The sequence below is a fragment of the Heterodontus francisci genome, unplaced genomic scaffold (assembly GCF_036365525.1).
Source record: "Heterodontus francisci isolate sHetFra1 unplaced genomic scaffold, sHetFra1.hap1 HAP1_SCAFFOLD_121, whole genome shotgun sequence".
Taxonomy (NCBI): domain Eukaryota; kingdom Metazoa; phylum Chordata; class Chondrichthyes; order Heterodontiformes; family Heterodontidae; genus Heterodontus; species Heterodontus francisci.
The window spans coordinates 3,903,624-3,918,282 of NW_027140425.1; the positions used below are offsets into that span (position 1 = coordinate 3,903,624).

General features: G+C 43.4%; 1 non-coding gene across 1 annotated transcript; it reads right to left on the reverse strand.

The window, feature by feature from the left end:
- Positions 1–7,097: 7,097 nt before the first annotated feature.
- On the reverse strand, positions 7,098–7,188 carry trnar-ucu (transfer RNA arginine (anticodon UCU)). The gene is given in 2 exon segments: positions 7,098–7,133; positions 7,152–7,188. It is a non-coding gene; the product is annotated as a tRNA-Arg (tRNA).
- Between the last annotated feature and the right edge of the window lie 7,471 nt (positions 7,189–14,659).

A 14,659-nucleotide genomic window follows, 5' to 3' on the forward strand; every position in this document is an offset into this window, starting at 1 on the left:
GGAAGACACCGGCAGCAGCAGTGGTCAACTTTCAGAGGGAATTCAGACATTTTAAATGTTGTATTTTATTTCTTAATTGTATGTAACTTTTTAGCATAGCCTGATCAGAGTTCTTAAATTTACATCTGACTTTTTATTAACAAGATTGAAGTGCTTTTAAAAGATCTCTAAATGTATATGACTTTTTATCAAGATTTACTTGGCTTCTTTGTCAAGACTCTTGAGCAAGATTGAAGTGACTTTTAAAAACTACATCTTATCCTTTAAAATCCTGCTTCCATGTAGATGACATTGGAAGATGATTTCAGAATAGCTTAGACTATCTTTCTAACAGGTACTGCAACAGCTTAAGACCTACTTTTCTGCAAAAGCTGGAGAATTACCTTCCGGGAGCGGAGAGGAGCGGAGCGGAGGAGACCTATCTGGACCGATATGAGGAGAACGTTGAGAGCGGAGCCTATAAATCCAATCCGAGGATCGAGGCCCAGTCTCTTCCCTTCCAGGAGTGGAGTGGAGCTGTTCCAGTGTGCTGGAGTTTTGAAAAAAAAGAAGCCAACTGTGATGTCAGAGGAGAGCTGCAAGGTGATTGGTTGGTGAGTCACTGCTGTTAGTGTATTTAAATATCTTAAAGAAAAGGGCAAAGTTTTTTTACTTGAAAAAAAAACCTCTGCTGATAAGATGAGTACTACTAAAGTGTTTTTTTTATTCAGTGTCGCTTATGAAGGACTTGAGATTGTAGTGGGTAGAACAAGGCCCCTAGTGTCATTAGTATTTTTTAATTAAGGGAGTAACTAATTAATCTAAGGGTAAGTCATGGCAGGAGAGCTCAGCCCCGTGATATGCTCCTCCTGCGCTATGTGGGGATTCAGGAACGCTCCCAGTCTCCATGACGACCATGTGTGCAGGAAGTGTATCCAGCTGCAGCTACTGGCTACTCGCATTATGGAGCTGGACCTGTGGGTGGTTTCACTGTGGAGCGTCCACGAAGCTGAGGGCATCATGGATAGCATGTTTAGTGAGGTGGTCGCACCGCAGGTAATGGATGCACAGGCAGAAAATGGATGGGTGACCACCAGATGGAATAGTAGGAGCAGGCAGGTAGTGCAGGAGTCCCCTGTGGCCATCCCCCTCTCAAACAGAGATACTGCTTTGGTTACTGTTGGGGGGATGACCTCCCAGGGGAAAAGAGCAACAGCGCGGTCCGTGCCACCACGGAGGGCTCTGCTGCACAGCAGGGGAGGAAAAGGGGTGGAAGAGCTATTGTGATAGGGGATTCTATCATAATGGGTGCAGATAGGCGTTTCTGTGGCCGCAAACGAGACTCCAGGATGGTATGTTGCCTCCCTAATACTAGGGTCAAGGATGTTTCGGAGCAGCTGCCGGAAATTCTGAAAGGGGAGGGTGTGCAGCCAGAGATCGTGGTCCATATTGGTACGAACGACATAGGCAGGAAGAGAGATGAGGTTCTGCAAAGTGAATATAGGAAGTTAGGCAGAAGGTTAAAGAGCAGGACCTCTAGGGTTGTAATCTCAGGATTACTCCCTGTGACACGTGCTAGTGCGGGTAGGAATAGGAGGATTAGGCAAATGAATGCATTGCTGAAGACTGGCGAAGGCGGGAGGGCTTCAGGTACTTGGATCATTGGGATCTCTTCTGGTGCAGAGGTGACCTGTACAAGAGGGACGGGTTGCATCTGAACTGGAAGGGGACCAATATCCTTGTAGGGAGATTTTATAGTAATACACTGGAGGGTTTAAACTAGTCTTGCAGCGGGGGTGGGACCCAAAGTAGTAGTCTCTCCGATGAGATAGTTGAGGCAAATGGAGAGGTTAAAGCAAGCAAGTCCAGTAGGCAGGCCAGGCAGGGGCAGGACAGGGAGCGTGGAAGGTCTGGTGGGCTAAACTGCATTTACTTTAATGCAAGTATCCTTACAGGTAAGGCAGATGAACTCAGAGCATGGATCGGTACATGGGATTGTGGTATTGTAGCTATTACGGAAACGTGGTTGAGGGATGGGCAGGACTGGCAGCTCAATGTTCCGCGGTACCGATCCTTCCGGCGTGACAGAGGTGGAGGTAAGAGAGGAGGACACTATTGATTAGGGAGGACATCACGGCAGTACTTAGAGAGGATATCCCGGGGTGAATGTCCAGTGAGGCCATACTGGTAGAACTTAGAAATAATAAAAGGGTGATCCCTTTGATGGGATTATACTATAGGCCCCCCAATAGTCAGAGGGAAGTGGAGGAGCATATATGGAGGGAAATCACAGATAGGTATACGAATTATAGGGTTGTAATAGTAGGTGATTTTAACTTCTCTAATATTGACTGGGACTGCCTTAGTGCTGAGGGATCAGATGGGGAAGAATTTGTTACGTGAGTCCAGGATAGTTTTCTGAAGCAGTACGTGGATGGCCCGACTAGAGAAGGGGCTACACTCGATCTCCTCTTAGGAAATGAGGATGGGCAGGTGGTTGATATGGCAGTGGGGGAGCACTTTGGGACCAGTGACCATAACTCTATTAGCTTCAAGATAGTTATGAAAAAGAATAGGACTGGTCCTCAGGTTGAAGTCCTAAATTGGGGGAAGGCTAATTTCCATGGCATCAGACAGGAACTCTCAAAAGTTGAATGGGAGAGGCTGTTTACAGGTAAAGGGACGTCTGGCAAGTGGGAGGCTTTTAAAAGTGAGATAGGAAGAGTTCAGGGCCAGCATGTTCCTGATAGATGGAAGGGCAAGGCTGGCAAGTTTAGGGAACCTTGGTTGACGAGGGATATTGAGGGTCTGGTCAGGACAAAGAAGGAGGCATACGTCAGGTATAGGCAGCTGGGATCGAGCGAGTCCCTCCAGAAGTATAGGGGTTTTAGGAGTATACTTAAGAAGGAAATTAGGAGGGCGAAAAGGGGCCATGAGATTTCCCTGGCAGATAAGATAAAGGAGAATCCTAAAAGATTCTATAAGTGTATTAAGAGTAAAAGGGTAGCTAGGGAGAGAGTAGGTCCCCTGAAGGATCAGTGTGGCAATCTATGTGTGAAGCCACGCGAAATGGGCGAGGTCTTAAATTAATATTTCTCGTTTGTATTTACCGTGGAGAAGGTCATGGAAGCTAGTGAGTTCAAGGGAGGGAACAGCGATATCCTGCAGCATATCAACATTACAAAGGAGGAGGTGTTGGAGGTTTTGAAGCGCATTAAGGTGGATAAATCCCCAGGGCCTGATCAGATGTATCCTAGGATGCTATGGGAAGCAAGGGAGGAGATTGCTGGGGCGCTGGCAGAGATTTTTGTATCATCGTTAGCCACGGGTGAGGTACCGGAAGACTGGAGGATAGCTAATTTGTTAATTAATAAATTAAATAACAAATCATGTCGCCTCTTTCCCTTCTAAACTCTGGCGGAGACAAGCCTAGCTTGTCCAATCTTTCCTCGTAAGACAGCCCACCCATTCCATGTATTAGTCTCGTAAACTTTCTCTGTACTACCTCCAATGCATTTACATCCTTCCGCAAATAAGGAGACCAGTACAGTACTCAGTACTGCAGAAGAGGTCTCACCAATGTCCTGTAATGCTGAAGCATAACCTCCCTACTATTGTATTCAATTCCCATGGTGATAAATGATAACATTCTATTAGCTTTCCTAATTACGTGCTGGACCTGCATACTAACCTTTTGCAATTCATGCCCTCTGTCACCCAGATCCCTCTGCATCTCAGAGCTCTGCAATCTCTCACCATTTAGATAATATGATTTTTTATTCTTACTGCCATAGTGGACAATTTCCGACTTTCCCACATTATACTCCATTTGCCAGTTCTTTGCCAAATCACTTAACCTATCTATATCCCTTTGTAGCCCCCTTATGTCCTCTTCACAACCTACTTTCCTACCTATCTTTGTGATCAGCAAATTTAGTAACAATACCTTCGGTCCCTTCATCTAAGTCATTTATATAAATTGTAAAAATTTGAGGCCCCAGCACAGATCCCTGTGGCACACCACTCGTTACTTCTTGCCAACCAGAAAATGACCCATTTATGCTGACTCTCTGTTTCCTGTCAGCTAGCCAATCTTCTATCCATGCCAATATGTTACCCCCGACACCATGAGCTTTTATTTTCTGCAATAACCTTTGATATGGCACCTTATCCTTCTGGAAATCGAAATACAATACATCCACTGGTTCCCCTTTATCCACAGCACATGTAACTCCCTCAAAGAACTCCAATAAATTGGTTGAACATGATTTCCCTTTCAAAAAACCATGTTGACTCTGCCTGATTACCTTAATTTTTTCTAAATGCCCTGCTATAACATCCTCTGTAATAGCTCCAAACATTTTCCCGAAGACAAATGTTAAGCTAACTGGCCTGTCGTTTCCTGCTTTCTGTCTCCCTCCCTTTTTGAATAAATGAGTTACATTCACTCTTTTCCAATCTAACGGAACCTTCTCGAATCTAGGGAATTTTGGAATATTAAAACCAGCGCATCAACTATCTCACTAGCCAATTCAGGACCTGGCGACTTGTCAACCCGCAGCTCCAACAATTTGTTTAGTACCACTTCCCTGGTGATTGTAATTTTCTTGAGTTCCTCCATCCCTTCAATTTCCTGATCGCCGTCTAATACTGGGATGTTATTTGTATACTCAATAGTGAAGACCGATGCAAAGTATCTGTTCAATTCATCTGCCATCTCTTAATTATCCATTATTAATTCCCCAGACACACTTTCTATTGGACCAACAGTCGCTTTGTTAACTCTTTTCTTTTTAAAATATCTATCGAAACTCTTACTAGTTGTCTTGAAATTCCTTGCGAGCGTTCTCTCATACTCTAATTTTACCTTCCTTATCAATCTTTTAGTAATTCTTTGCTGTTTTATTTTATATTCTGTCCAATCTTCTGACCTGCCTCCCACCTTTGCACAATTATAGGCTTTTTCTTTAAGTTTGATAGTATCTTTAACTGTTTTCGTGAACCATGGATGGTGAGTCCCACCTTTGGAACTTTTCTTTCTCGTTGAAATGTATCTATTCTGTGTATTCTGAAATATCCCCTTAAATGTCTGCCACTGCATCTCTATTGACTTATCCCTTAACCGAATTTGCCAGTTCACTTTAGCTAGCTCTGCTTTCATGACCTTATAATTGCCCTTATTTAAATTTAAAATACTAGTCTGGGACCCACTCTCCTCTCTCTCAAACTGAATGTAAAATTCAATCATATTATAATCGCTACTACCTAGGGGCACCTTAACTATGAGGTCATTAATTAATCCTATCTCGTTGCACAATGCCAGGTCTAGTATAGCCTGCTCTCTGGTTGGCTCCAGAATGTATTGTTCCAAGAAATTATCCCCAAAATATTCTATGTACTCCTCATCTAGGCTACCTCTGCCCATCTGAATTTTCCAATCTATATGTAGATTAAAATCCCCCATAATTATCACAGTACCTTTCTGACAAGCTGCCATTATTTCTTCCTTTATATCCCATCCGAAAGTGTGGTTAATGTTAGGTGGCCTGTACACCACTCCCACAAGTGACTTCTTGCCTTTATGATTTCTCATTTGTACCCAAACTGCTTCTGCATCCTGATCTCCAGAACTCAGGTCATCCCTCTCTATTACGCTAATACCATCATTAATTAACAGAGCTACCCCACCACCTTTTCCTAGCTTCCTGTCCTTCCAATATGCCATGTCACCTCCAATATTCACATCCCAATCGATGACGCCCTGCAGCCATGTCTCTGTAATGACTATCAGATCGTACGTATTTATTCTATTTGTGCTCCCAGTTCATCTGTTTTGTTTCAAATGCTCCATGCATTCAGATACAGAGCATTTAGTTTTGACCTTTTATTATTTTTGTAACCTCTAGCCTTATCTGTCGATTTACTCTTAGATTTGTACATTCTGTCCCTTCCTGTCACAGTCTGTTTATCATTTCCCATATTTATACCTTTCTCTCTTGCCTTGTCTCTCCTCCTTGATTCACCATATCTTCCCAAATTTGATCCCTTGCCCCCACTATTCAGTTTAAAACCGTCTCTACTTCCCTCGTTATGTGGCTCGCTAGAACATCGGCACCAGCACGGTTCAGGTGTAGACCGTCCCAACGGTACAGCCACCTCTTTCCCCAGTACTGGTGCCAATGCCCCATGAACCAGAACCCACTACTACCACACCAGTCTTTCAGCCGCACATTACTTTCTCTAATCTTATTTGTCCTATGCCAATTTGCACATGGCTCAGGTAATAATCCAGAGATGATTAACTTTGCGGTTCTGCTTCTTAATTTGGTGCCTAGTTGCTCATACTGACTTTGCAGAACCTCTATCCTTGTCCTGCCTATGTCGCTGGTACCGACATGGACCACGACGACTGGATCCTCCCCCTCCCATTGTATGTTTCGCTCCAGCCCTGAGCAGATGTCCTGAATCCTGGCACCGGCAGGCAACACAGCCGTCTGGACTCTTGCTTTTGCTGCAGAGAACAGAGTCAATCCACCTTACTATACTGTCCCCTACTACCACTACATTCCTTTTTTCTCCCTCTTTGAGCCGCAAACACTTACTGCAGACCTGTTTGCCCTGGATCACACTGGCATCCAGGAACTCCCACATGCTGCAGCTGTGACACATCACCTGTCCTGTCATCCTTAACGTGTTTCAATTAACTACTTAAATATTTTATTCAATTATTCATTTTATTGCATATTTTATTAAACTTACCACTAGTTTGTTTACTATTTTAAACGTTAGGACTAAAATGGATCTTAATCACTTACCAGATGCGCATCAAGCAGGTCGGTTCTTCCAAACCAATCAACTACCTGCTTGCCTGTGATGTCACAGCTTACCAGATCCTCACCAAACAGCTCCTTCCACTGCACCGAAGTAAGAACCAAATCCTGTATCCTCACCCCAGCGGCTCTCTGTGTCCCTGCTCTCACTCTCCATTGTGATGTCACTCCTCGATTTTTTTTCCCCTGCTCTGCTCATCTCTCTCTCGCTCTGTCTCCGAGTCTGTGCTTTTGGCGCATTTCTTCATTTGTTGTTCCGTTGTGCTCCTCTGTTTCTGGTCCAAAATCTGACTCTGGTGGGACTTGAACCCACAACCTTTGAATATCGTCTTAATCATTATTTAGAAGTCCAACACGCTATCCATTGCGCCACAGACCCTCACACATTTTTGTTAACATCACTAAGGCCTTTGATCTTGTCAGCAGAGACGGCCTCTTCAAACTGCAATGGAACATAGGCTGCCCTCCTGACCTCTTGGGTATCATCTCTTCTTTCCACGAGAACATGCACAGTTCCATCAGTTACAATGGAGCAACATCAGACGCTTTCAAGATCAGCAGTGGAGTAAAGCAGGGCTGCGCTCTGGCGCCAACTCTCTTAGGAACAGAGGAACATAGGAGTAAGCTATTCAGCCCGTCGAGCCTGCTCTGTCATTCAATTCGATCATGGCTGATCACCTACCTCAAAGCCCCTTTCCCATGCTATCCCCATATCCCTTGATGTCATGAGTATCAAGATTTCTATCAATTTCTGTCTTGAACATGCTCAATGATTGAGCTGCCACAGCCCTCTGGGGCACAGTATTCCAATGATTCACCACCGTCTGAGTGAAGAAATTCCACCCATCTCAGTTTTAAATGGCCTACTCCTTATTCTGAGACGATGTCCTTTGGTTTTAGACTCACCAACCAGGGCAAACATCCTGTCTACATCCACACTATCACGCCCTGTAAGAATTTTGTCAGTTTCAATCAGATCACCTCTCATTCTTCGAAACTTTAAGGAATACGGGCCCAGTTTCCTCATAAGACAATCCCACCATCCCAGGGATTAGTCTGGTGACATAAAAACAAGAAATGCTGGAACCACTCAGCAGGTCTGGCAGCATCTGTGAAAAGAGAAGCAGAGTTAACGTTTCAGGTCAGTGACCCATCTTCGGAACTGACATATATTAGAAAAGTCACAGGTTATAAGCAAGTGGGGTGGGGGTGGGGCAAGAGATAACAAAGGAGAAGGTGTAGATTGGACAAGGCCACATAGCTGACCAAAAGTTCATGCAGCAAAGGCAAACAATATGTTAATGGTGTGTTGAAAGACAAAGCGTTAGTACAGATTAGGTGTTAATGGACTGAATATTGAACAGCAGGAAGTACAAACCTGAAAAAAAAACAGTAGGTAAGCAAACTGAACAAACTGAGATGAAATGAAATAAATGCAAAAAAAAGATTAGTCTGTTGACCCTCTGTTTCACCCCCTCTATGGCAAGTGTATCCTTCATAAGATGAGGAGACTAAACTGTACACCATACTCCAGTGCGGATTCACCAAGGCTCTAGACAATTGCAGCAAGACATCTTTACTCCTGTACTCATGACCCCTCGTGTGGGTACAACATACCATTTGCCTTCCTAATTGATTGCTGCACCTGCACAAGAGCTTTTAGTGTCTCAGGAACAAGGACACCCAGGTCCCTTTGGACATCGACACTTCCCAACCTCTCACCATTTAAGAAATACTCTGTCTTTCTGTTTATTCTACCAAAGTGAATAACTTCACACTTATTCACATTATATTCCATGTTCTTGCCCATTCACTTAGCCTCTCCAGGTCCCCTGGAAGCCTCTCTGCATCCTCCTCACAACTCACACTTCACCGAGCTTTGTGTCATCTGCAAACTTGGAAATATTACATTTAATCCCCACATCCAAATCATTTATATAGGTTGTTAACAGCTGTGGCTCCAACACTGATCCTTGCAGTACCCCAATAGTAACAGCCTGCCATCCTGAGAAGGACCCGTTATTCCTGCTCTCTGTTTTCGGTCTGTTAACCAATTCTCAATCCATATCAGTATATTATCCCCAAGCCTATGTGCTCTAATTTTGTTTACTCACCTCCTGTGTGGGACCTTACCAAAGGAAAATACAAATACCACACATCCACTGGTTCTCCTTTATCTGTTCTATAGGTAACATCCTCAAAAATCTCAACAGGTTTTTCAAACCTGTTTTCCTTTTCATAAATCTATGTTGACTCTGTCCAATCATGTCATCATTTTCGAACTGTCTAGTTATCACATCCTTTATAATTGGCATATTCTTCTCCATGCTGCTATTGTACACTTTCAATTACTCAGATATAGGTGTTCACCTGCACATCAGAGCTGACGACAAGCTGTTCAACTTGGCAAGACTGTGCGCCAAGACCAAAGTGGGTAAATTCCTAGTCTGTGAGTTGCTATTTGCTGATGATGCTGTGCTGACATCCCATAATTAAGTTCAGTCACAGCAGCTTGTAGATCGGTTCTCCCTGGCCTGCAAAGTGTTTGGACTGACAATCAGCATCAGGAAGATGAAAGTTACGGGCCAGGACGTAGAGACTCCACTTTCCATCAACATCGACAACCTCACTTTGCAGGTTGTCAACAGCTTCACATACCTTCAATCAACAATCACCAGCAATCTGTTCCTTGATGCTGAAATCAGCACCAGGATTGTCAATGCTGCAGCTGTCATGTCAAAGTTGAGAAGACAAGTGTGAACCGACAGCAAACTGACCGAAAATACAAAGCTCCACGTGCACCAGGCTTGTGTTCTCAGCACCCTCCTTTATAGTAGAGAAGCATCAACAACTTATACAAGCCAAAAAAAGCGGCTGAACAGCTTCCACCTCCACTGCCTCAGATGGATACTGGGCATCTCCTGGCAGGACAGAGTGCCGAATGCGGAAGTACACCAGCGTGCAGGGATCCGCAGCAAGTTTGCCCTCTTGAGTCAGCGGTGACTCTGTTGACTGGGAAAAATGGATGACGGTCACATTGCCAAAAACATGCTCCATGGTGAGCTTGCTATCAGCATGAGATCAACAGGTCAGGGAAAAAAATCAAGTACTTTGGAGAGGTTTGAGTTAATTCAGGAGAGTGGGCATGGATTTATCAATGGGAGTTCATGCTTGACGAATCTAACTGCATTTGTTGATAAACTATCTGAGAATACTGATGAAGGGAATGCAGTGGATGTTGTTTATATGGATATTACGAAAGCATTTTATAAAGGACGCAGAGGCGATTTACCAGAATGGATCCAGGGATGGGGGATTTTAGTTACAAGGTTAGGTTGGAAAAGCTAGGATTATTCTGCCTATATCAAAGGAGATTGAGTGGAGAATTGATAGAGGTGTATAACACCTCTAGAGAACAGGCCATCCTGGACTGGGTATTGTGTAATGAGAAAGGATTAGTTAACAATCTTGTTGTGTGGGGTCCCTTGGGGAAGTGTGCCCATAATATGATAAAATTCTTCATTAAGATGGAGAGTGAGAGAGTTGATTCCGAGACTCGGGTCCTGAATCTAAACAAAGGAAACTATGAAGGTATGAGGCGGGAGTTGGCTATGATAGATTGGGGAACGTTACTTAAAGGGTTGACAGTGGATAGGCAATGGCTAGCATTTAAAGAGCGCATGGATGAATTACAACAATTGTTCATTCCTGTCTGTGCAAAAGTAAAACAGGAAGGGTGGCTCAACTGTGGCTTACAAAAGAAATTAAGGAAAGTATTAGATCCAAGGAGGAGAAATATAAAATGGCCAGAACAAGCAGCAAACCTGAAGATTGTGAGCAGTTTGGAATTTAGCAGAGGAGGACAAAAGGATTGATTAAGAAGGGGGAAATAGAGTATGAGAGTAAGCTAGCAGAGAACATAAAAACTGACTGTAAAAGCTTCTCTAGATATGTGTCGAGAAAAAGATTAGTGAAGACAAATGTGGGTCCCTCACAGTCAGAAACGGGGGAATTTATAATGGGGAACAAAGAAATGGCAGACCAATTAAATACATACTTTGGTTCTGTCTTCACAAAGGACGATACAAATTACCTCCCAGAAATGTTGGGGAACATAGGGTCTAATGAGAAGGAGGAACTGTAAGAAATCTGTATTCGTAGGGAATGTTTGGGAAATTGATGGGATTGAAGGCCGATAAATCCCCAAGGCCTGATAATCTGCATCCCAGAGTACTTAAGGAGGTTGCCCTTGAAATAGCAGATGCATTTCTGGTCTTTTTTCAAAATTCTATCGACTCTGGAACAGTTCCAATGGATTGGACGGTAGTTAATGTAACTCCACTATTTAAAATAAGAGGCAGAAAGAAAACAGCGAAATATATACCGGTTAGCCTGACATCAGTCGTGGGGAAAATGCTGGAGTCCATTATAAAAGATGTAATAGCAGAGTGCAATAATAACTCGTCTCCACTCCTAGTATTTCTAAATCCCACACATTCACTATAATGTGAACAATTATTTCCTGTTGTGTCTCTCTCAGATTTGTCAACTTCACTGTATTGGAGTGAGGTGACATCTACTGGCGGGAAGCAAGAACTGCAATCAAGCAGCAGAAACTCCACAGTCTGTCAGGGTGAAAGAAACATTGCAATGTGAGGATACAGCGAAGTGGTTTGATTGGGTAGATGGAGACATGATTCCACTTGTGGTGGTGTCTGAAGCAAAGGCCAGAAATACAAAATTGTCATTAATAAAAGAAATGAGGAATTCATGAAAAATGTAGTAACGTAGTGAATGGTTAGAATGTGGATAGAATAGAAAGTGAGATTGGATGGACAGAAGCAGTCTGAAAGGATGGCTGAAACAAAAGGTGAGTGCCCAGAAACGTTAACCGTGTTTCTCACAGCACAGATGCTGCCAGAGCTGCTGAACATTTCCAGCACTTTCTGTTTTTATTTCAGCATTTGCAGGATGTTGCTTTGATCTGAAAAAAAAAATGGATGATTGGCTGGGGGGTTCCAGTGAAATTCCACAGCAGCGAAAGACACCTGACTGATCAGTGGCTCGTTGGTCTAGGGGTATGATTCTCGCTTAGGAAATGTGGTTGATTAACATGTAAGAAATCCAGGGTCCTAATCCCAGATGAGCCCTGGCCTGCTGGCATTTTCAGATTAAGGTTATCTATTGGTTTCAGCCTTGCAGAAGGTGGAATTGATTTCCAAACAGAGCTGGCATGAGGACCAGACGACTGGATTCAAAGAGCTTGTCGACTAAATTGCAATTAACTAAATGGACAGAAAGCCAAGTGGGAATATAAAGTTGTTGCTGTAATTGTGACCTGACTCCAAAAACAAAAGGACTGGGTTCTGGACTGGAATGGAATGGAATTCTTCAGTGTTTCTGTTGTTTGGCTTGCATTGACTCATCGATTTTCTTGTTTTTCACTTTGTCGATGCCTTTGAATAATTGTGGATCCTTCTTCAGGGTGTCTTCATTCACCAGGTAGTTCTGACCTCTGATGATGTTGATTGTAATCAGCTTCAATTCGCTGATAGTTTTGGAAGTGAGCAGATTTCCTTTGCTTGAGTCAACAACATGGAACTCAGTCTGACATGTGGACCCATGGGAGGATTTGAATGCCATCCCTGCGTTGGAGTTGCATCCATCCAATAAGAGACCGAGTAGAAGTGACAGTTCTGTCAGTCGAATATGAGACTTTTAATGGCAGGCTTGTGAGTTTGAGTGCCATTCTGTTTTTCCCTTTTGTAAGGCTTCATGAGCAGAGAGTACAGGGAGTGTTTGAAATGAGCAAGTCTCGCTTTGATTCAGGACTCTTACCTCTCAGCAGCATCTCACTATGAAAGATTGAATTTGATCTCATTTCATTCTCAGCTCGGGGTCTGTGCGGCTCAGTGGCACTTCTGGCTGTCTCCCGCTTCACAATCCATCAGTACTGAGAAAGCAATGGGGAATATTACTCACATGTTGTGTTCTTTAATTTTTTGGAAAACTTGAATGTATGTATTTTCTTCCAAAACAAGGACACCAAGCCACTGTTAAGGTAGGGCTGAAATAGCTCAGTTGGGCGAGCGTTAGATTGAAGATCAAAAGATCCCTGGTTCAATCCCGGGTTTCAGCAATTTTGCTTCCTTATGCGTCCCTTGCCTTGGTTCTGATTTTCCAGTTGCACAATTTACTTTGAGATTATTTCCCAAGCACCAGTGGATTGAATTTGAGAAACAACACAGAGTCATTTACAACATAGAAGGTGGTCATTTGGCCTATCACGTCCATGCTGGCTTTCCCCAGAGCAATCTAGTCAGTTCCACTCACCAGCTCGATCCCTTTCCTCCTGCAAGTTTCTTTCCTTCAAGTATCCATCCAATTTCCTTTTCAAATCATTGATTGTCTCTGCTTCCACCACACTCGTGGGCCAAGACATTACCACCCACAACATAAAAAATTCCACCTCATCAAGGATGGGAAATACTTACATCATCTATATTTGCTTATTCTCTCTTTCTATGAGAAAAGACTGACAGTCAACATGAAAGGAAACCCAAAAATCTTCGAGCAGCATGTAAATGATAAGTGGGTAGTAAGAGGTTGAGTCGGGCCTATGAGGGACAAAAAGGATAATATAAGCTGAGAGGTGCAGGGCAATGTTAATCTACTTAATGAGTACTTTGTATCAGTGATCACTAAGGAAGTGGAATTTGACAAAATATCAGTCGAAGTGTAGAGAGTAGAGTCAATGGAGCGGGTACAAATTGAGAGAGGGAGGTACTAAAAAGGCTGGCTCTGCTTAGGGAAGATAAATCACCTGGTCTGGATGGCTGGCATCCCAGGTTGCGAAAGGAAATGCGGATGCAGATAATGGAAGAGTTTGCCATAATCTTCCAATCTTCCCTGGATACGGGGGAGGTGCCAGAGGATTAAACAGTGGCAAATGCGACACCCTTATTCAAGAAAGGGTGTAAGGACAGTCCGGGTAACTACAGGCCAGTTAGATTAACAGCAGCGGTGGGTAAGGTTTTAGAAAGAATAATCAGGGTAAAAAATCAACAGTCACTTGGAGAGGTTCGAGTTAATTAAGGAGAGTGAGCATGGATTTATAAATGGGAGTTCATGCTTGACTAATCTAACTGCATTTTTTGATGAACTAACAGAGCAGGTTGATGAAGGGAATGCAGTGGATGTTGTTTATATGGATTTTAAGGAAGCGTTTGACAAGGTACCACATAAAAGGGCGGTTAACAAAATGGAGGTTCGTGGTATAGGAGGGTCAGTGTCCAATTTGATAGAAAATTGGTTTAAGGACAGAAAACAGCGAGTCATATTAAATGGTTCTTTGTCAGACTGGAGGATAGTCGACAGTGGTGTTCCCCAAGGGTCAGTGCTGGAACCACTGCTTTTTTTGCTCAAGGTAAGTGACTTGGATCTTGGAATACAGAGTAGAATCTCAAAATATGCCGATGACACCAAACCTGGAGGAGCGGCAAACAGTGAAGATGATATGAACTGCCTGCAACAGGACAGTGATAGGCTAGCAGAATGGGCAGACAGGTGGCAGATGGAATTTAATAGTGACAAGTGTGAGGTGATGTATTTTGGCATAAGGAATAGGGAGAGGCAATATATACTTAATGGCACAGTTCTAAAGAGTGTACTGGAATAGAGGGACTTGGGGTTCATGTGCATCAATCTTTGAAGGAGGCAAGTCACATTGCGAGAGTGGTTCGCAAAGCATATGGGATCTTGGGCTTTATAAGTAGAGGCATTGAGTACAAAAGCAGGGAAGTTATGCTGAACCATTATAAAACTCTGGTTAGGCCCCAATTGGAGTGTTG